This window comes from Hyla sarda, chromosome 7 (assembly GCF_029499605.1).
Source record: "Hyla sarda isolate aHylSar1 chromosome 7, aHylSar1.hap1, whole genome shotgun sequence".
Lineage (NCBI taxonomy): Eukaryota > Metazoa > Chordata > Amphibia > Anura > Hylidae > Hyla > Hyla sarda.
In genome coordinates this window covers 11,584,577-11,609,503 of record NC_079195.1, presented here as the reverse complement: position 1 = coordinate 11,609,503, position 24,927 = coordinate 11,584,577, and positions in this window count along the sequence as shown.

Below are 24,927 nucleotides of genomic sequence, written 5' to 3'. Positions count from 1 at the left end.
TAATACCACCATATAGTGCCCAAATAATACCACCAAATAGTGCCTAAATAAAACCACCAAATAGTGCCTAAATAATACCACCATATAGTGCCCAAATAATACCACCATCCAGTGTCCAAATAATACCACCATATAGTGCCCAAATAATACCACCATATAGTGCCCAAATACCACCATCCAGTGCCCAAATAATACCACCATATAGTGCCCAAATAATACCACCATACAGTGTCCAAATAATACCACCAAATAGTGCCTAAATTATACCACCAAATGGTGCCTAAATTATACCACCATACGGTGCCCAAATAATACCACCATACGGTGCCCAAATAATACCACCATACGGTGCCCAAATAATACCACCATACGGTGCCCAAATAATACCACCATACAGTGCCTAAATAATACCACCGTACAGTGCCCAAATAATACCACCATACGGTGCCCAAATAATACCACCATATGGTGCCCAAATACCACCATACGGTGCCCAAATAATACCACCATACGGTGCCCAAATAATACCACCGTACAGTGCCTAAATAATACCACCATACGGTGCCCAAATAATACCACCATATGGTGCCCAAATAATACCACCATACGGTGCCCAAATAATACCACCGTACAGTGCCCAAATAATACCACCACACAGTGCCCAAATAATATCACCATATGGTGCCCAAATACCACCATACAGTGCCAAAATAATACCACCATACAGTGCCCAAATAATACCACCATACGGTGCCCAAATAATACCACCATATGGTGCCCAAATAATACCACCATACAGTGCCCAAATAATACCACCATACAGTGTCCAAATAATACCACCAAATAGTGCCTAAATTATACCACCAAATAGTGCCTAAATAATACCACCATATAGTGCCCAAATAATACCACCATATAGGGGGAGACTTATCAAAACCTGTGCAGAGGACAAGTTGCAGAGTTGCCCATAGCAACCAATCAGATCGCTTCTTTCATTTTCCAGAGGCCTTGTTAAAAATGAAAGAAGCGATCTGATTGGTTGCTACGGGCAACTGGGCGACTTTTCCTCTGCACAGGTTTTGATAAATCTCCCTCATAGTGCCCAAATAATATCACCACATAGAGGAAGACTTATCAAAACCTGTGTAGAGGAAGAGCGGTGCAGTTGGCAATAACAACCAATCAGATCACTTCTTTCATTTTTAACAAGGCCTCTGCAAAATGAAAGAAGCCATCTGATTGGTTGCTATGGGAAATGCAGCAACTTTTCCGCTGGACAGGTTTTGATAAATCTCTCCCATAGTGCCCAAATAATATCACCATATAGGGGGAGATTTATCAAAACCTGTGTACAGAAAGAGTGGTGCAGTTGCCCATAGCAACCAATCAGATCGCTTCTTTCGTTTTTAACAAGGCCTCTGAAAAAAAGCAATCTGATTGGTTGCTAAGGGCAACTGGGTGACTTTTCCTCTGGGCAGGTTTTGATAAATCTTCCCCATAGTGCCCAAATATCACCACCACATAGTTCCCTAATGTAACCACCATATACTGCCAAATAATACCCCCTAGTCCAGTGGTCTCCAACCTGCGGACCTCCAGATGTTGCAAAACTACATCTCCCAGCATGCCCGGACAGCCAAAGGCTGTCCGGGCATGCTGGGAGTTGTAGTTTTGCACCATCTGGAGGTCCGCAGGTTGGAGACCACTGCCCTAGTCTATAAACTAGGTAAAGTAGCTGCATCCTATTCAGCTGCCATACTATAGGTATAACATGTACGAACTCTGTTGCCCAGGGCATCAGGACCAGTGTTGTACCCCACAGGTGGCCACCCCTAATGCCAGCTATCTCTCTCTATGATCAATGTCGGGCAGTCACACTGTCCCTGCCCGGGGTGATGGTTCACTTCCACCAAATGTTACATGAGGCTTCATATTCGGGGCCGTTGTGACCCACTGGTGCCCCAACAATAACTTCATAAAGCAGATAGTGCCCTGGTGGGTAATAGGGCCTTAATCTCACAATGTGGCCTTTAGTCAGTAATAGGGATCGACCGATATCTGTTTTTTTAGGGCCGATACCGATAATCGGTGGAGGTTAGGGCCGATAGCCGATAACTTATACCGATTATTCCGGTATAAGTTATCGGCTATTTATCCCCCCGCGACACCGCTGCAGAGCATTGATTTAAAGCGGGCGATTTAAATCAATGCACTGCAGTGGCTTTTGCGGTGCCATAGGCCGCCACCACCTGCTTCTCTCCCCCTACCTGTCAGGGTGGTCCGGGCCATCCATCCTTCCTGTAGTGTCCGGCGGCATTCCGGGTGGAGGGTGAACCGGTCCGGGCTGTACTTCTTCTCCGGGGGTCATCTTCTCCACTCCGAGCAGGCTCCGGCCTAGTAACGCTGCATAGACGCCGCTGCGCAGTGATGCCCGTGTGCAGCAATGCACCTGACGTCACGGCGTAGCGGCGTCTATGCAGCATACTAGGCCGGAGCCTGCCCGGAGTGGAGAAGAGGACCCCCGGAGAAGAAGTACAGCCCGGACCGGTTCACCCTCCACCCGGAATGCCGCCAGACACTACAGGAAGGATGGATGGCCCGGACCACCCCCATTACGGGTAAGTTTAATTTTTTTTATTGACTTGGAGGTTGGGGGAGGGGCCCGACTGGTATAGCGGTATGGGCAAAAATCCATACCGGTATACAGCCCAGCACTACGGTGGGGGGTGCGATGTGGTGCGGTGCGTCGGGGGGGGGGGGGGGCGGTCGCGTTGCGGTGGGGACGGGGCATTATCGGCTTATCGGCAAGGTAATTGCCGATACTGATAATGCCCAAAATCGTGATTATCGGCCGATAATATCGGCCATACCGATAATCGGTAGGTCCCTAGTCAGTAATAGTGTCTACCTAATGCCCCCCAAAATATCTACGCTAGGCAGATAGTTCTTAATAGTGCCCACATGGTGCCGCCAAAATTACTATATCAATTCCCGAACGGCTAGAGGCATGCCCCCACAAAGTGTCCACAAAATGTTCTCCAAATCTTGTGTGTAAACTGCGCAACGGTGATGATTCACCGAAACATGTAGAGGTGGTATCTAACGTTTTTAAAGGGTACCTTTCATCAAAAAAACTTTTGATTTATTATAGATTAATGTATGCAGAATAACTTTCCCATAGCATGTCATTAAAAAATATGCTTCTTTCTATTTAATTTTCTGCAAGCCTTTTTTTTTAAATAGATTTCAGACTCTTGCTGGAGTCCTAAATCTCAGACTGCAGCCGGGACACAGACAAGCTCAGCACTGCTCCCTGCTAGGGAGCAGTGCTGAGCTTGTCTGTGTCCTGGCTGCAGTCTGAGATTTAGGACTCCAGCATGAGTCTGAAATCTATAACAAAAAAAAAAAGGCTTGCGGCCAGGACTGGTAGGGAGACCCCTAGTGGTCATGTTTTCAAAGTGGAAAATTAAATAGAAAGAAGTATATTTTTTAATAACATGCAATTGGAAAGTTATTGTGCATACAAAATTACTATATCAATCCCCGAATGGCTAGAGGCATGCCCCCACAAAGTGTCCACAAAATGTGCTCCAAATCTGGTGTGTATACTGCGCGACGGTGATGATTCACCGAAACATGTAGAGGTGGCATATAACGTTTTTAAAGGGTACCTTTCATTCAAAAAAAACTTTTGATGAATTATAGATTAATGTATGCAGAATAACTTTCCCATAGCATGTCATAAAAAAATATGCTTCTTTCTATTTAATTTTGTGCAAGCCTTTTTTTAATTTTTTATTTTTTTATAGATTTCAGACTCTTGCTGGAGTCCTAAATCTCAGACTGCAGCCGGGACACAGACAAGCTCAGCACTGCTCCCTGCTAGGGAGCAGTGCGGAATCCCATAGAAGTCTATGGGCTTTAATTTAAGGATGAATTCCACAAGCAGAAATTCTGCCTTATGAATAGACCCCTAAAGAGGAACAATTTTTTTTTATTCAGCTGGTCCCAGAAAGTTATAGATTTGTAAAGTACCTCTATGTAAAAATCTTAACCCTTCCAGTACTTATCAGCTGCTGTATGCTCCAGAGGAAGTTGTGTAGTTCTTTCCAGTCTGACCACAGTGCTCTCTGCTGCCACCTCTGTCCATGTCAGGAACTGTCCAGAGCAGGAGAGGTTTGCTATGGGGGATTTGCTCCTACTCTGGACAGTTCCTGACATGGACAGAGGTGTCAGCAGAGAGCACTGTGGTCAGACTGGAAAGAACTACACATACAGCAGCTGATAATTACTGGAAGGATTATGATTTTTAAATAGAAGTAATTTACATATCTGTTTATTTTTTGGGGCCAGTTGATTTGAGTACCCCTTTAACATGTCAATTTATGTTGTGGATTTTCCTATTGAAAGCTATGGGGAAGGTATAATCCGCACTTAATTTCCGTTGTAAACGAAGCCACGCCAGAAACCTGACGGATCCCATTACTGCCGGTCGTTTCCATCAGGCGGCGTGCGGTGTGCTCTGGCGTCATTTTCAATGTCCGGTTAATATGACGGCGCCAAAGAACAAAAAACGGGATGGAGATGTGAAGGAGGCCCCAGCCCCATTGATTCACCTCCTTCCTGGGATTCTCCTCTGATCATCCACGCTCTGCAGCGTCTCTCGTTTAATATGCAAATCAGCAAATAATTATCCCGGATATCAGAGGAACGCGCAATTCTGAAAAGAAAAAGGGGCCAAAGAAGCGTTTGGTATAATTATCATAGATTATTATTTATTACCTCCATTTATGAGAAACCCTGCTGTAAATGACTCATCCTGGGGGGCCCCAGAGCTGAAATCATAATAGCGCCCCCTTGTTTCCTACGTTTTTCTCCTTCGTGGCCAGGGAGAACAATCATAGGGATCTGGTATGAGAAAAAGAGCCCAAAACTATGATGGGAGTTGTGGTTTTTGCACCGGCAGAAAACAAATCATTAGGAGATATTAAATAGGGGGGAAAAAAATAAGTATGTGCCCCCCCCCCCCTTTTCCCCGTTCTCCTTTCTGGAAAAGCTGGGTGAACCACAAAACACGTAAATGATTTTCTAATGCGAATGAACAGGAAATTGTTGTTTTGCAGCCTCCGTCACGCCGGTATCCTGTGCGCATATAGAACAGGCCGCGTGTCATTGTACATAACACCTTGGCTCAGCTGCAGTTTTGTCGCCATGTGGTTCCGTATTGGGGGGTTGAGGTTTTCCCGATTTTTTTCATTAGCAGCGAGCGGCAGAGGTGACACGACCTGCGCTCTCTGCTCCCTTCTTTGTGCTATCGTATAATTGAGAGTGATTTATCTGGGTCAGGTGCTCTATATGTGACTCCGAGCGTTTATCGCCTTTGATGGCGAGTGGCGGATCCCGCAGATAAACTGGTTGCTCCTGACATTTTGGGTGAAATTGCAATAAGAATCAGCAGATTGGCGGCGGCGGCCGGCTCCTTTTATCGTTGGCTGAGGTCTCTCGTGTTCGCAGTGAGCGGCGCTCTGACACGCGGGGGTCTGGAGATGAAGATTAATATTTCTCTATTTATCCGCACATCCATCTGGAAGCAGCTCCCACCGGGACCTTCTCGGCTGCCTGATAAGAAACGAGCGGCGGATTTGTCATTTCCATCTTGTGCGCGCTGCAGACGACCCGCGCCAGACACTCACCAGTCAGGTAATAGTGATCCGGCATCTGAATCGTCCGTACAAAATGGCGCCTGGATCATCCGGACAATACGGCACCCTGCAAAAATCGCATCCATGTGGGCAAAACGTATAAAAAGAGTGAATTTCTTGCGCAATTTTTCTTTTTGCGTTAAGGACAGATAATGATGGCGGATCAGACCGGTCACTGCACTGTCCTAGAGGGGACAGGTCCTGGCTGATACTTTCCTACATTGAGTTCTCCAGTGTGCAGAGGGTTATGTTTTTCTAAAATTTGTAAACTGTACAGAGAAGAATCTAGTCACAACGAAAGACTCCTAGCCAATAGACGCAGGAGATGTCTCAACTCTACCTCCCTAGTCTGGTAGGAGGTGGATCTTGATCTCTTTAGCTCAGTTTTGCTGAAGGCTGTCCGGGCATGCTGGGATTTGTAGTTTTGCAGCAGCTAGAGCCTGAGACAATCTGGTTGGGAAGTAGCTGCTTTAGCTAGACTAGCCCTGGCTTTGGTTAGGGGAGCAAATGTTGCTACTTTTTCTTAGCAAAAACAACACCACTCCTGTCCACAGGTTATGTGCACTACTGCAACTCACTCCCATTCATTTCAGTCGAGATCACCTGCAATACCAGACACAACCTGTAGATAGGAGTGGCGCTGTACGTGCAAGAAGAAAGCAGCGTTTTTTTTCTTATCCTGAACAACCCCTTAAACTTTGCAAACTGTACAGAGAGCAGAATCTAGTCACCATGAAAGACTCCTAGCCAATAGACGCAAGAGATGTCTCAACTCTACCTCCCTAGCCTGGGAGGAAGTGGATCTTGATCTCTTTAGCTCTGTTTTGCTGATGCCAAACTACAACTCCCAGCATTCTGGGAGTTGTAGTTTTGCAACAGCTGGAGACACTCTGGTAGCTTTAGCTAGTCTAGCCCTGGCTTTGGTTAGGGAAGCAAATGTTGCTCTGCAGCACCTGTCGCGTTCTTGAGGAGACTGCAGAGGGGAGCCTAGTCCTGGCCAGAAGTCCACTAGTTCAGTCTACAAGCAGAATCCGGCCTGTCGCCTAGTACAAGTCCCGCTGCAAGGATTATTTACATTTTCTGTGAAGTTGCACAAGGACTTCATTGAACATACACTGGATACGTTTTGCCTCAGGTCATGGTCTAGCGCCTCACCTGTTAAGTAGGGGGTACTTTTCCTCAGTGCGCCTTTGGAGGGTCGTGTCTCAGTTTTCCATAGAAGTGGAGTGAGGTTCTACCATTTCTCTAGCCGCAGTTCACACCCCAAGGGACAGCGACTAGAGTTCTGCTTCTCACTGAACTAGGATTAGAAAAACCTTTTCTTTACAAATGTTACATTGTTACATTATCTCTGTATATGTTACATTATCTCTGTATATGTTACATTATCTCTGTATATGTTACATTGTTACATTATCTCTATATATGTTACATTGTATATTATCTCTGTATATGTTACATTGTTATATTATCTGTGTATATGTTACATTGTTATATTATCTGTGTATATGTTACATTGTATATTATCTCTGTATATGTTACATTGTATATTATCTGTGTATATGTTACATTGTTATATTATCTGTGTATATGTTACATTGTATATTATCTCTGTATATGTTACATTGTATATTATCTCTGTATATGTTACATTGTATATTATCTCTGTATATGTTACATTGTTATATTATCTGTGTATATGTTACATTGTTATATTATCTCTGTATATGTTACATTGTATATTATCTGTGTATATGTTACATTGTTATATTATCTCTGTATATGTTACATTGTTATATTATCTCTGTATATGTTACATTGTTATATTATCTCTGTATATGTTACATTGTTATATTATCTGTGTATATGTTACATTGTATATTATCTCTGTATATGTTACATTGTATATTATCTCTGTATATGTTACATTGTATATTATCTCTGTATATGTTACATTGTATATTATCTCTGTATATGTTACATTGTATATTATCTGTGTATATGTTACATTGTATATTATCTGTGTATATGTTACATTGTATATTATCTCTGTATATGTTACATTGTATATTATCTCTGTATATGTTACATTGTTATATATTATCTCTGTATATGTCACATTGTATATTATCTCTGTATATGTTACATTGTATATTATCTGTGTATATGTTACATTGTATATTATCTGTGTCTATGTTACATTGTTATATTATCTCTGTATATGTTACATTGTATATTATCTCTGTATATGTTACATTGTTATATTATCTGTGTATATGTTACATTGTATATTATCTCTGTATATGTTACATTGTATATTATCTGTGTATATGTTACATTGTATATTATCTGTGTATATGTTACATTGTTATATTATCTGTGTATATGTTACATTGTTATATTATCTCTGTATATGTTACATTGTTATATTATCTGTGTATATGTTACATTGTTATATTATCTGTGTATATGTTACATTGTATATTATCTCTGTATATGTTACATTGTTATATTATCTCTGTATATGTTACATTGTTATATTATCTGTGTATATGTTACATTGTATATTATCTCTGTATATGTTACATTGTTATATTATCTCTGTATATGTTACATTGTATATTATCTGTGTATATGTTACATTGTTATATTATCTGTGTATATGTTACATTGTTATATTATCTCTGTATATGTTACATTGTTATATTATCTGTGTATATGTTACATTGTTATATTATCTCTGTATATGTTACATTGTTATATTATCTGTGTATATGTTACATTGTATATTATCTCTGTATATGTTACATTGTATATTATCTCTGTATATGTTACATTGTATATTATCTCTGTATATGTTACATTGTATATTATCTCTGTATATGTTACATTGTATATTATCTGTGTATATGTTACATTGTATATTATCTGTGTATATGTTACATTGTATATTATCTCTGTATATGTTACATTGTATATTATCTCTGTATATGTTACATTGTTATATATTATCTCTGTATATGTCACATTGTATATTATCTCTGTATATGTTACATTGTATATTATCTGTGTATATGTTACATTGTATATTATCTGTGTATATGTTACATTGTTATATTATCTCTGTATATGTTACATTGTATATTATCTCTGTATATGTTACATTGTTATATTATCTGTGTATATGTTACATTGTTATATTATCTGTGTATATGTTACATTGTATATTATCTCTGTATATGTTACATTGTATATTATCTGTGTATATGTTACATTGTATATTATCTGTGTATATGTTACATTGTTATATTATCTGTGTATATGTTACATTGTTATATTATCTCTGTATATGTTACATTGTTATATTATCTCTGTATATGTTACATTGTATATTATCTCTGTATATGTTACATTGTTATATTATCTGTGTATATGTTACATTGTTATATTATCTCTGTATATGTTACATTGTTATATTATCTCTGTATATGTTACATTGTATATTATCTCTGTATATGTTACATTGTTATATTATCTGTGTATATGTTACATTGTTATATTATCTCTGTATATGTTACATTGTTATATTATCTCTGTATATGTTACATTGTTATATTATCTGTGTATATGTTACATTGTATATTATCTCTGTATATGTTACATTGTATATTATCTCTGTATATGTTACATTGTATATTATCTCTGTATATGTTACATTGTATATTATCTCTGTATATGTTACATTGTATATTATCTGTGTATATGTTACATTGTATATTATCTCTGTATATGTTACATTGTTATATTATCTGTGTATATGTTACATTGTTATATTATCTCTGTATATGTTACATTGTATATTATCTCTGTATATGTTACATTGTTATATTATCTCTGTATATGTTACATTGTATATTATCTCTGTATATGTTACATTGTTATATTATCTGTGTATATGTTACATTGTATATTATCTCTGTATATGTTACATTGTTATATTATCTCTGTATATGTTACATTGTATATTATCTCTGTATATGTTACATTGTTATATTATCTGTGTATATGTTACATTGTTATATTATCTGTGTATATGTTACATTGTATATTATCTATGTATATGTTACATTGTATATTATCTCTATATATGTTACATTGTATATAATCTCTGTATATGTTACAATGTATATTATCTCTGTATATGTTACAATGTTATATTGTGCAGTATATACATACAGAATAAGAGCAGATACTGAGGAACTCTTTTATTTTATATAAAAAGAAATACAAAACATAAACCAAACATAACAACCATAACAATGATAATCAAACATAAGATAAAACTAATACATAAATAATATCAAAGACACAAACAAAAATCCCTTCTGGTCCAGGACAACACACACTCCATACCTATATACACACTACATACCTATATACACACACACACTCCATACCTATATACACACCGCCAACCTATATAACTATATACATGACATACCTATATAACTATATACACCACACGTACCTGTACAATTTATTTTTTATTTTTTATATAATATATACACAAAAATCTAATCAATAATATACATATATAAGTATATATACACACATATACACCTACACATATCCATACACTAAATAATAAACACACACAAAAAAACAATATATAAGAATTTACTTATAAATATCACCCACCTTTCCTATAACCTACACAAAATTATACACAAAAATATACATCAAATAATATAACCTTATTCATTATATATGTACAGTCCCTATACATATATACACAACTCCTACACATATATACAACCTTTATACAATATACAATCCCTACACGATAACACCAACCCCTCAGGGCTCCGGTTCGATGTCTGTAAGCCGCCTACATCTTTTCGTCTTTATCAAAACAAAAATGTCTGGTGACAGCTTCAGCCCATCACCAGGGAGGAGATTACTAGGTTAGGGCACCTTAAAGGAGAACCCCCTCCACAGGGTAGAGGCACTAAATGCACCAAACTTTTCATACTCCAAAGAACGAACCTTCACCAGGTCACCGAGCGTGTTCCTACAAACCTCGTCCACGGGGAGGATTTTCTGCCTCGTCGACACTAAACACCTCGCTTGCCACGTGTGATTCCTGACCACTGCGCTGACTATAAATGAAGTGCACCGGTCCCGGACACCCAGATCTTTGAAGGCCCCATAAACCCACTCAGCATAGGAAAGGGCAGCCAGCCGCAGCCAGCCAATGGAAGCTCCCACCCTTTGCTATACCTCTATATTAAAAGGGCACTGAAGCAGGAAGTGGTCCATGTCCTCCAGCACACCCCCATACTCCTCCCGGGGACAACCCTTTTCATCGGAGTTCCTGTACTTCAGATTGCCCCTTACATATAGCTTACCGTGGAAGCCTCGCCAGGTCAAGTCCCAATACTTCAAGGGGATCCTAGGTGAATTTAAAAGAGCCAACCCAATCCCTTGATCCCGACCTGGGCAATCCTTGAGGGCCAGTGGTTTCTGGAAATGGCTCAGCAAGACCCTGTTATCGAGGATTTTCCTCGGCAGAGTTCTTACCTCCCACATCCCCAGCCCCCACCTCCTGATGACCTTCAGAACCAGTGCAACATAAGTCGGGAGATGCCCGTGTGACGTGCGAAGATCCTTCACTTGACCGCCTCTCTCCCATTCCTGGAAGAAAGGCTGAAACCATCTCCTGCAAGAGACTACCCACGGAGGAGCCCTCTCTGTCCAGAGGTTTGATATATTGGTCTTTAAAAAGGAATTCACTAGGAATACCACCGGGTTGACCATACCCAACCCGCCTATTCTCCTCGTGCGGTAAGTCACCTCCCTCTTAATTAGGTTCAGTCTATTCCCCCACAACATTAGGAAGAACAGACTGTAGACCCGGCTCCAGAGGGGTTCTGGCAAAAGGCTGACACTGCCCAGATAGATTAACATCGGGAGCAAGTAGGACCTGCTCAAGAAGACCCTTTCCCTAAAGGTCAAAGACCAACCTTTCCACTGTTCCACTCTTTTGGAGACATCTTCCAGTCTGCTTTCCCAATTTCGTGTGGGGTAATCCCCGGGACCAAATTCGATGCCCAGAATTTTTGCAGATTCCTGGGGCACAGGGAGGGTGTCCGGGAGACAAAACTCAGGGTCTCCACCTCCCAACCAAAGACTTTTGCACTTTTCCCGGTTGATCTTAGACCCGGATGCCTCCGAGTAGCAATCCACCTCCGACATCACCCATTCCGCCTCCCCTTGCGAAGAGACAAAAATGGAGATGTCATCAGCGTACGCCACTACCCTTAAGGCCGAATCCGGCACCGCCGGGTCCATCCTCACCCCCGGTTCGCGATCTAGCCTTCGAAGGAAGGGGTCGATCGCGAACACATAAAGCAAAGGGCTTAACGGACAGCCTTGACGCACGCCAGACTCCACCCCAAAAGGGCGGCCCATCCAACCGTTTACCAATGGAAAAGTCTCAGCCCCTGCGTACAATGTTCTCAGCCAATCCACAAACCCCCCTGGCAGACCGTATTTCAAAAGAGTGGACCAGAGATACTCGTGATCAACTCAATCGAAAGCCTTTGCCTGGTCCAGGGACAGCAGAAACCCCTTACAGTGACCAGCCCGACCCTGCTCCACGGCCTCGCGGACACCAAGCACCGCACTAAAAGTGCTACGACCGGGAACAGAGCAGTGCTGGGACCCCGAAAGGAGCTGGGGCGCAAATTTCACCAACCTGTTGAATAGCACTTTTGCCAGAATCTTTCTGTCCACATTGAGAAGCGCTATGGGACGCCAATTCTCAATGTGAGACGAGTCTTTACCCTTTGTCAGGATGATCAGAGCCGACCTCCTCATTGACCTCGGCAGAGTGCCCGAGGATAGACACTCATTTATTACCTCAGTCAAGAGGGGAACCAAGATGTCCTTAAAGGTCTTATAAAACTCGGATGTTAAGCCATCCGGCCCTGGCGACTTTTTGAGGGCAAGCCTCTCAATCGCCAGCTTCACTTCCTCTTCTCTGATCTTCTCTGCCAAAACATTAAGAGAGGGGTCTACTGCTGACTGGGAAATGGCATCAACCAGGAAAGCCGACATCCTACCCCGATCTAGATCCCTCCTTCCCAAGAGGTGCGAGTAAAAGGCTCTGACGACCTCTAGGATCCCTGATCTGAACAAGAGATCCTGTACTATCGACCAGGCCGGTCACGATTTTACAATCCACTGACATCTTACAGCTCCGGCAAGGGACGGGCGAGCGGTACTTCCCGAAATCCCTCTCGAAAACCAAAGATGCGTGTCTATCATACTGGCACTTCTTTAGCAAAGATTTCACTCTGGAGATTTCCTCTCGGTCACCTCCAGTCGAGACAAGAACCTCGAGTTTCCTCCTTAGTTCCTGATAGAGGCGATCCCTATTCAGACTCCTAAGGTTCGCGGTCTGGCGGAAGAATCTCGCAGCCCGTTTTTTGAACATCTCCCACCACTCTGAGTTAGTGCTGCATAAGTCCAGTAATGATACCTGGCTCTGCAGAAACTCCTCAAAGGACCGTCTTATCTCCTTGACTTCCAGGAGAGACAAATTCAGCTTCCACAATCCCCTTCCCATCCTGGGGGTCTCTGAAACATTCAAAGAAAACATAATCAAACAGTGGTCGGAGAACTCCACCTCAACAACCTGTAAAGGTGAAGAGACAGAATCCTCCTTCAAAAAAAACCTATCTATCCTAGACCTAATCTCTCTACCTCTAAAGTAAGTGAACCCGCTGTGACCTGGGGTGTGCCGGATGTGGACATCCACCAGGCGAGACTCACTAGCTATTCTATTCAAGGCGACGCTATCGTAATCTAGCCGATCCCTAGAGCCTCCCCTATCACGAGACCTTGTAACAGTATTAAAGTCTCATCCAAACATGACCTGCCGGCTAGTAAAAAGTAGAGGCTTAATCCTCATAAAGAGACTTTTCCGGTCCCACCTAGTATGTGGACCATGGATATGTATAAGGTGGAGCTCTTGTCCCTTCATGAGGACGTCTAATATAAGACATCTCCCCGTTTCTAGCTCGATGAGATGTCTGCATTCTACCTGAGCGGTTTTAAAAAGAACCGCCACCCCGCTATACGGCTGGGCCGCAAGAGACCAGTGAGAGGGCCCATGGCGCCACTCACGCTTCGCCTTATGGATAGCGGTTAGATCTGTCAACCTGGTCTCCTGCAAAAATAAAATGTCGGCCTCAATTCGGCCGAGAAAATCAAAGGCCGCAAATCTTACCGCATCTGACTTCATGCTGGCGACATTAATACTCGCCAGCGTCAACGGGGAGGGTGCCGCCATCATGTGTGATCAAGCTAGACAGCCCTCTTCAGGACAGGAGAAGTGGTACTGTGCGGCATCCATATATGCAGGACAGGAGAAGTAGTACTGTGCAGTGATTATATATAAAGGACAGGAGAAGTGGTACTGTGCAGCGTCCATATATACAGGACAGGAGAAGTGGTACTGTGCGGCATCCATATATACAGGACAGGAGAAGTAGTACTGTGCAGTGATTATATATAAAGGACAGGAGAAGTGGTACTGTGCAGCGTCCATATATGCAGGACAGGAGAAGTAGTACTGTGTGTGTTCATAGAGAATAAGAGAGGTTTGATGTGCAGTGTTCATACATACAGCAGGAGAGAAGTTGTACTGTGCAGCGCCCATATATACAGGACAGAAGAAGTGGTACTGTGCAGCGCCCATATATACAGGAAAGGAGAAGTGGTACTGTGCAGTGTCCATATATACAGGACAGGAGAAGTGGTGCTGTGCAGCGCCCATATATACAGGACAGGAGAAGTAGTACTGTGCAGCGTCCATATATACAGGACAGGAGAAGTAGTACTGTGCAGCGTCCATATATACAGGACAGGAGAAGTGGTACTGTGCAGCGTCCATATATACAGGACAGGAGAAGTGGTACTGTGCAGCGTCCATATATACAGGACAGGAGAAATAGTACTGTGCAGTGTCCATATATACGGGACAGGAGAAGTGGTACTGTGCAGTGTCCATATATACAGGACAGGAGAAGTAGTACTGTGCAGCGTCCATACATACAGGACAGGAGAAGTGGTACTGTGCAGCGTCCATATATACAGGACAGGAGAAGTGGTACTGTGCAGCGTCCATAAATACAGGACAGGAGAAATAGTACTGTGCAGCGCCCATATATACAGGACAGGAGAAGTAGTACTGTGCAGTGTCCATATATACATGACAGGAGAAGTAGTACTGTGTGTGTTCATAGAGAATAAGAGGGGTTTGGTGTGCAGTGTTCATACAGGAGAGAAGTTGTACTGTGCGCTATTCACACATGTAGAATCAGGTCAGATATGATTTCTCTCGCTATGAGGTCTCAGGTGTATCCCATATAACAATATGAGGCTCCGGGGGAAGTTGTTACATTTCCATCTTGTTCTGTGGGATATAATATTCTATATCAGGGCGCGTTACGGCGACATTCGTTTCCCAATATCACATCTTGTGCGGCGGAAGGTAATAGAGTCCCAGCTGCCATGATGGACGCCGCACAATATCATATTTCAATTCTGATACCTGAAATTACAAAATGTGATGATTTCTGTGTTATGGGGAGAGGGTCCTGGACCCCACAGCGGAGACACACAGCACAGTCCCATATACATTACAGCTGGTTTGATATATTGGTGTTATTTGCACGGCACCGTTTCTATGGTATATTGATGTAATAGCCGGGGAACCTGATAACAACCCAAAATATAATTATAGGGGGGGCAGAGATTGCCGTCACATTCTGACCCTGGTTGGCTATGACATTCATGGAGGCCCCAATGAGATACTAAAATAATGTAGAAAAAAATATACAGAAAACTCTGACCCCTGACTCTGTATCTTAGATCTGGACCCCTGTATACAGATGAATATCTGGACTCTGTATCTTAGATCTGGACCCCTGTATACAGATGAATATCTGAACTCTGTATCTTAGATCAGGACCCCTGTATACAGATGAATATCTGGACTCTGTATCTCAGATCTGGACCCCTGTATACAGATGAATATCTGGACTCTGTATCTTCGATCTGGACCCCTGTATACAGATGAATATCTGGACTCTGTATCTTAGATCTGGACCCCTGTATACAGATGAATATCTGGACTCTGTATCTTAGATCTGGACCCCTGTATACAGATGAATATCTGGACTCTGTATCTTAGATCTGGACCCCTGTATACAGGTGAATATCTGGACTCTGTATCTTAGATCTGGACCCCTGTATACAGGTGAATATCTGGACTCTGTATCTTAGATCTGGACCCCTGTATACAGATGAATATCTGGACTCTGTATCTTAGATCTGGACCCCTGTATACAGATGAATATCTGGACTCTGTATCTTAGATCTGGACCCCTGTATACAGATGAATATCTGGACTCTGTATCTTAGATCTGGACCCCTGTATACAGGTGAATATCTGGACTCTGTATCTTAGATCTGGACCCCTGTATACAGGTGAATATCTGGACTCTGTATCTTCGATCTGGACCCCTGTATACAGATGAATATCTGAACTCTGTATCTTAGATCTGGACCCCTGTATACAGGTGAATATCTGGACTCTGTATCTTAGATCTGGACCCCTGTATACAGATGAATATCTGGACTCTGTATCTTAGATCTGGACCCCTGTATACAGATGAATATCTGGACTCTGTATCTTAGATCTGGACCCCTGTATACAGATGAATATCTGGACTCTGTATCTTAGATCTGGACCCCTGTATACAGATGAATATCTGGACTCTGTATCTTAGATCTGGACCCCTGTATACAGATGAATATCTGGACTCTGTATCTTAGATCTGGACCCCTGTATACAGATGAATATCTGGACTCTGTATCTCAGATCTGGACCCCTGTATACAGATGAATATCTGGACTCTGTATCTTAGATCTGGACCCCTGTATACAGATGAATATCTGGACTCTGTATCTTCGATCTGGACCCCTGTATACAGATGAATATCTGGACTCTGTATCTTAGATCTGGACCCCTGTATACAGATGAATATCTGGACTCTGTATCTTAGATCTGGACCCCTGTATACAGGTGAATATCTGGACTCTGTATCTTAGATCTGGACCCCTGTATACAGATGAATATCTGGACTCTGTATCTCAGATCTGGACCCCTGTATACAGATGAATATCTGGACTCTGTATCTTCGATCTGGACCCCTGTATACAGATGAATATCTGGACTCTGTATCTTAGATCTGGACCCCTGTATACAGGTGAATATCTGGACTCTGTATCTTAGATCTGGACCTCTGTATACAGATGAATATCTGGACTCTGTATCTTAAATCTGGACCCCTGTATACAGATGAATATCTGGACTCTGTATCTTAGATCTGGACCCCTGTATACAGATGAATATCTGGACTCTGTATCTTAGATCTGGACCCCTGTATACAGATGAATATCTGGACTCTGTATCTTAGATCTGGACCCCTGTATACAGATGAATATCTGGACTCTGTATCTTAGATCTGGACCCCTGTATACAGATGAATATCTGGACTCTGTATCTTAGATCTGGACCCTTGTATACAGATGAATATCTGGACTCTGTATCTCAGATCTGGACCCCTGTATACAGATGAATATCTGGACTCTGTATCTTAGATCTGGACCCCTGTATACAGATGAATATCTGGACTCTGTATCTCAGATCTGGACCCCTGTATACAGATGAATATCTGGACTCTGTATCTTAGATCTGGACCCCTGTATACAGATGAATATCTGAACTCTGTATCTTAGATCTGGACCCCTGTATACAGATGAATATCTGGACTCTGTATCTCAGATCTGGACCCCTGTATACAGATGAATATCTGGACTCTGTATCTTCGATCTGGACCCCTGTATACAGATGAATATCTGGACTCTGTATCTTAGATCTGGACCCCTGTATACAGGTGAATATCTGGACTCTGTATCTTAGATCTGGACCCCTGTATACAGATGAATATCTGGACTCTGTATCTTAGATCTGGACCCCTGTATACAGGTGAATATCTGGACTCTGTATCTTAGATCTGGACCCCTGTATACAGGTGAATATCTGGACTCTGTATCTTAGATCTGGACCCCTGTATACAGATGAATATCTGGACTCTGTATCTTAGATCTGGACCCCTGTATACAGATGAATATCTGGACTCTGTATCTTAGATCTGGACCCCTGTATACAGATGAATATCTGGACTCTGTATCTTAGATCTGGACCCCTGTATACAGGTGAATATCTGGACTCTGTATCTTAGATCTGGACCCCTGTATACAGATGAATATCTGGACTCTGTATCTTAGATCTGGACCCCTGTATACAGATTAATATCTGGACTCTGTATCTTAGATCTGGACCCCTGTATACAGATGAATATCTGGACTCTGTATCTTAGATCTGGACCCCTGTATACAGATGAATATCTGGACTCTGTATCTTAGATCTGGACCCCTGTATACAGATTAATATCTGGACTCTGTATCTTAGATCTGGACCCCTGTATACAGGTGAATATCTGGACTCTGTATCTTAGATCTGGACCCCTGTATACAGATGAATATCTGGACTCTGTATCTTAAATCTGGACCCCTGTATACAGATGAATATCTGGACTCTGTATCACAGATCTGGACCCCTGTATACAGGTGAATATCTGGACTCTGTATCTCAGATCTGGACCCCTGTATACAGGTGAATATCTGGACTCTGTATCTTAGATCTGGACCCCTGTATACAGATGAATATCTGGACTCTGTATCTTAGATCTGGACCCCTGTATACAGGTGAATATCTGGACTCTGTATCTTAGATCTGGACCCCTGTATACAGATGAATATCTGGACTCTGTATCTTAGATCTGGACCCCTGTATACAGATGAATATCTGGACTCTGTATCTTAGATCTGGACCCCTGTATACAGATGAATATCTGGACTCTGTATCTCAGATCTGGACCCCTGTATACAGATGAATATCTGGACTCTGTATCTTAGATCTGGACCCCTGTATACAGATGAATATCTGAACTCTGTATCTTAGATCTGGACCCCTGTATACAGATGAATATCTGGACTCTGTATCTCAGATCTGGACCCCTGTATACAGATGAATATCTGGACTCTGTATCTTCGATCTGGACCCCTGTATACAGATGAATATCTGGACTCTGTATCTTAGATCTGGACCCCTGTATACAGATGAATATCTGGACTCTGTATCTTAGATCTGGACCCCTGTATACAGATGAATATCTGGACTCTGTATCTTAGATCTGGACCCCTGTATACAGATGAATATCTGGACTCTGTATCTTAGATCTGGACCCCTGTATACAGATGAATATCTGGACTCTGTATCTTAGATCTGGACCCCTGTATACAGATGAATATCTGGACTCTGTATCTCAGATCTGGACCCCTGTATACAGATGAATATCTGGACTCTGTATCTTAGATCTGGACCCCTGTATACAGATGAATATCTGGACTCTGTATCTTAAATCTGGACCCCTGTATACAGATGAATATCTGGACTCTGTATCTTAGATCTGGACCCCTGTATACAGGTGAATATCTGGACTCTGTATCTTAGATCTGGACCCCTGTATCCAGGTGAATATCTGGACTCTGTATCTTAGATCTGGACCCCTGTATACAGATGAATATCTGGACTCTGTATCTTAGATCTGGACCCCTGTATACAGATGAATATCTGGACTCTGTATCTTAGATCTGGACCCCTGTATACAGATGAATATCTGGACTCTGTATCTCAGATCTGGACCCCTGTATACAGATGAATATCTGGACTCTGTATCTTAGATCTGGACCCCTGTATACAGATGAATATCTGGACTCTGTATCTTAAATCTGGACCCCTGTATACAGATGAATATCTGGACTCTGTATCTTAGATCTGGACCCCTGTATACAGATGAATATCTGGACTCTGTATCTTAAATCTGGACCCCTGTATACAGATGAATATCTGGACTCTGTATCTCAGATCTGGACCCCTGTATACAGGTGAATATCTGGACTCTGTATCTTAGATCTGGACCCCTGTATACAGATGAATATCTGGACTCTGTATCTTAGATCTGGACCCCTGTATACAGGTGAATATCTGGACTCTGTATCTTAGATCTGGACCCCTGTATACAGATGAATATCTGGACTCTGTATCTTAGATCTGGACCCCTGTATACAGATGAATATCTGGACTCTGTATCTTAGATCTGGACCCCTGTATACAGATGAATATCTGGACTCTGTATCTTAGATCTGGACCCCTGTATACAGGTGAATATCTGGACTCTGTATCTTAGATCTGGACCCCTGTATACAGATGAATATCTGGACTCTGTATCTTAGATCTGGACCCCTGTATACAGATGAATATCTGGACTCTGTATCTTAGATCTGGACCCCTGTATACAGATGAATATCTGGACTCTGTATCTTAGATCTGGACCCCTGTATACAGATGAATATCTGGACTCTGTATCTTAGATCTGGACCCCTGTATACAGATGAATATCTGGACTCTGTATCTTAGATCTGGACCCCTGTATACAGATGAATATCTGGACTCTGTATCTTAGATCTGGACCCCTGTATACAGATGAATATCTGGACTCTGTATCTTAGATCTGGACCCCTGTATACAGATGAATATCTGGACTCTGTATCTTAGATCTGGACCCCTGTATACAGATGAATATCTGGACTCTGTATCTTAGATCTGGACCCCTGTATACAGGTGAATATCTGGACTCTGTATCTTAGATCTGGACCCCTGTATACAGATGAATATCTGGACTCTGTATCTTAGATCTGGACCCCTGTATACAGATGAATATCTGGACTCTGTATCTTAGATCTGGACCCCTGTATACAGGTGAATATCTGGACTCTGTATCTTAGATCTGGACCCCTGTATACAGATGAATATCTGGACTCTGTATCTTAGATCTGGACCCCTGTATACAGATGAACATCTGGACTCTGTATCTTAGATCTGGACCCCTGTATACAGGTGAATATCTGAACTCTGTATCTTAGATCTGGACCCCTGTATACAGGTGAATATCTGGACTCTGTATCTTAGATCTGGACCCCTGTATACAGATGAATATCTGGACTCTGTATCTTAGATCTGGACCCCTGTATACAGATGAATATCTGGACTCTGTATCTTAGATCTGGACCCCTGTATCCAGGTGAATATCTGGACTCTGTATCTTAGATCTGGACCCCTGTATACAGATGAATATCTGGACTCTGTATCTTAGATCTGGACCCCTGTATACAGATGAATATCTGGACTCTGTATCTTAGATCTGGACCCCTGTATACAGATGAATATCTGGACTCTGTATCTTAGATCTGGACCCCTGTATACAGATGAATATCTGGACTCTGTATCTTAGATCTGGACCCCTGTATACAGGTGAATATCTGGACTCTGTATCTTAGATCTGGACCCCTGTATACAGATGAATATCTGGACTCTGTATCTTAGATCTGGACCCCTGTATACAGATGAATATCTGGACTCTGTATCTTAGATCTGGACCCCTGTATACAGGTGAATATCTGGACTCTGTATCTTAGATCTGGACCCCTGTATACAGATGAATATCTGGACTCTGTATCTTAGATCTGGACCCCTGTATACAGATGAACATCTGGACTCTGTATCTTAGATCTGGACCCCTGTATACAGGTGAATATCTGAACTCTGTATCTTAGATCTGGACCCCTGTATACAGGTGAATATCTGGACTCTGTATCTTAGATCTGGACCCCTGTATACAGGTGAATATCTGGACTCTGTATCTTAGATCTGGACCCCTGTATACAGATGAATATCTGGACTCTGTATCTTAGATCTGGACCCCTGTATACAGGTGAATATCTGGACTCTGTATCTTAGATCTGGACCCCTGTATACAGGTGAATATCTGGACTCTGTATCTTAGATCTGGACCCCTGTATACAGATGAATATCTGGACTCTGTATCTTAGATCTGGACCCCTGTATACAGGTGAATATCTGGACTCTGTATCTTAGATCTGGACCCCTGTATACAGATGAATATCTGGACTCTGTATCTTAGATCTGGACCCCTGTATACAGATGAATATCTGGACTCTGTATCTTAGATCTGGACCCCTGTATACAGATGAATATCTGGACTCTGTATCTTAGATCTGGACCCCTGTATACAGATGAATATCTGGACTCTGTATCTTAGATCTGGACCCCTGTATACAGATGAATATCTGGACTCTGTATCTTAGATCTGGACCCCTGTATACAGATGAATATCTGGACTCTGTATCTTAGATCTGGACCCCTGTATACAGATGAATATCTGGACTCTGTATCTTAGATCTGGACCCCTGTATACAGATGAATATCTGGACTCTGTATCTTAGATCTGGACCCCTGTATACAGATGAATATCTGGACTCTGTATCTTAGATCTGGACCCCTGTATACAGATGAATATCTGGACTCTGTATCTTAGATCTGGACCCCTGTATACAGATGAATATCTGGACTCTGTATCTTAGATCTGGACCCCTGTATACAGATGAATATCTGGACTCTGTATCTTAGATCTGGACCCCTGTATACAGATGAATATCTGGACTCTGTATCTTAGATCTGGACCCCTGTATACAGATGAATATCTGGACTCTGTATCTTAGATCTGGACCCCTGTATACAGGATGAATATCTGGACTCTGTATCTTAGATCTGGACCCCTGTATACAGATGAATATCTGGACTCTGTATCTTAGATCTGGACCCCTGTATACAGATGAATATCTGGACTCTGTATCTTAGATCTGGACCCCTGTATACAGATGAATATCTGGACTCTGTATCTTAGATCTGGACCCCTGTATACAGATGAATATCTGGACTCTGTATCTTAGATCTGGACCCCTGTATACAGATGAATATCTGGACTCTGTATCTTAGATCTGGACCCCTGTATACAGATGAATATCTGGACTCTGTATCTTAGATCTGGACCCCTGTATACAGATGAATATCTGGACTCTGTATCTTAGATCTGGACCCCTGTATACAGATGAATATCTGGACTCTGTATCTTAGATCTGGACCCCTGTATACAGATGAATATCTGGACTCTGTATCTTAGATCTGGACCCCTGTATACAGATGAATATCTGGACTCTGTATCTTAGATCTGGACCCCTGTATACAGATGAATATCTGGACTCTGTATCTTAGATCTGGACCCCTGTATACAGATGAATATCTGGACTCTGTATCTTAGATCTGGACCCCTGTATACAGATGAATATCTGGACTCTGTATCTTAGATCTGGACCCCTGTATACAGATGAATATCTGGACTCTGTATCTTAGATCTGGACCCCTGTATACAGATGAATATCTGGACTCTGTATCTTAGATCTGGACCCCTGTATACAGATGAATATCTGGACTCTGTATCTTAGATCTGGACCCCTGTATACAGATGAATATCTGGACTCTGTATCTTAGATCTGGACCCCTGTATACAGATGAATATCTGGACTCTGTATCTTAGATCTGGACCCCTGTATACAGGTGAATATCTGGACTCTGTATCTTAGATCTGGACCCCTGTATACAGATGAATATCTGGACTCTGTATCTTAGATCTGGACCCCTGTATACAGATGAATATCTGGACTCTGTATCTTAGATCTGGACCCCTGTATACAGATGAATATCTGGACTCTGTATCTTAGATCTGGACCCCTGTATACAGGATGAATATCTGGACTCTGTATCTTAGATCTGGACCCCTGTATACAGATGAATATCTGGACTCTGTATCTTAGATCTGGACCCCTGTATACAGATGAATATCTGGACTCTGTATCTTAGATCTGGACCCCTGTATACAGATGAATATCTGGACTCTGTATCTTAGATCTGGACCCCTGTATACAGATGAATATCTGGACTCTGTATCTTAGATCTGGACCCCTGTATACAGATGAATATCTGGACTCTGTATCTTAGATCTGGACCCCTGTATACAGATGAATATCTGGACTCTGTATCTTAGATCTGGACCCCTGTATACAGATGAATATCTGGACTCTGTATCTTAGATCTGGACCCCTGTATACAGGATGAATATCTGGACTCTGTATCTTAGATCTGGACCCCTGTATACAGATGAATATCTGGACTCTGTATCTTAGATCTGGACCCCTGTATACAGATGAATATCTGGACTCTGTATCTTAGATCTGGACCCCTGTATACAGATGAATATCTGGACTCTGTATCTTAGATCTGGACCCCTGTATACAGATGAATATCTGGACTCTGTATCTTAGATCTGGACCCCTGTATACAGATGAATATCTGGACTCTGTATCTTAGATCTGGACCCCTGTATACAGATGAATATCTGGACTCTGTATCTTAGATCTGGACCCCTGTATACAGAGTGAATATCTGGACTCTGTATCTTAGATCTGGACCCCTGTATACAGATGAATATCTGGACTCTGTATCTTAGATCTGGACCCCTGTATACAGATGAATATCTGGACTCTGTATCTTAGATCTGGACCCCTGTATACAGATGAATATCTGGACTCTGTATCTTAGATCTGGACCCCTGTATACAGATGAATATCTGGACTCTGTATCTTAGATCTGGACCCCTGTATACAGGTGAATATCTGGACTCTGTATCTTAGATCTGGACCCCTGTATACAGGATGAATATCTGGACTCTGTATCTTAGATCTGGACCCCTGTATACAGGATGAATATCTGGACTCTGTATCTTAGATCTGGACCCCTGTATACAGATGAATATCTGGACTCTGTATCTTAGATCTGGACCCCTGTATACAGAGTGAATATCTGGACTCTGTATCTTAGATCTGGACCCCTGTATACAGATGAATATCTGGACTCTGTATCTTAGATCTGGACCCCTGTATACAGGTGAATATCTGGACTCTGTATCTTAGATCTGGACCCCTGTATACAGGTGAATATCTGGACTCTGTATCTTAGATCTGGACCCCTGTATACAGGTGAATATCTGGA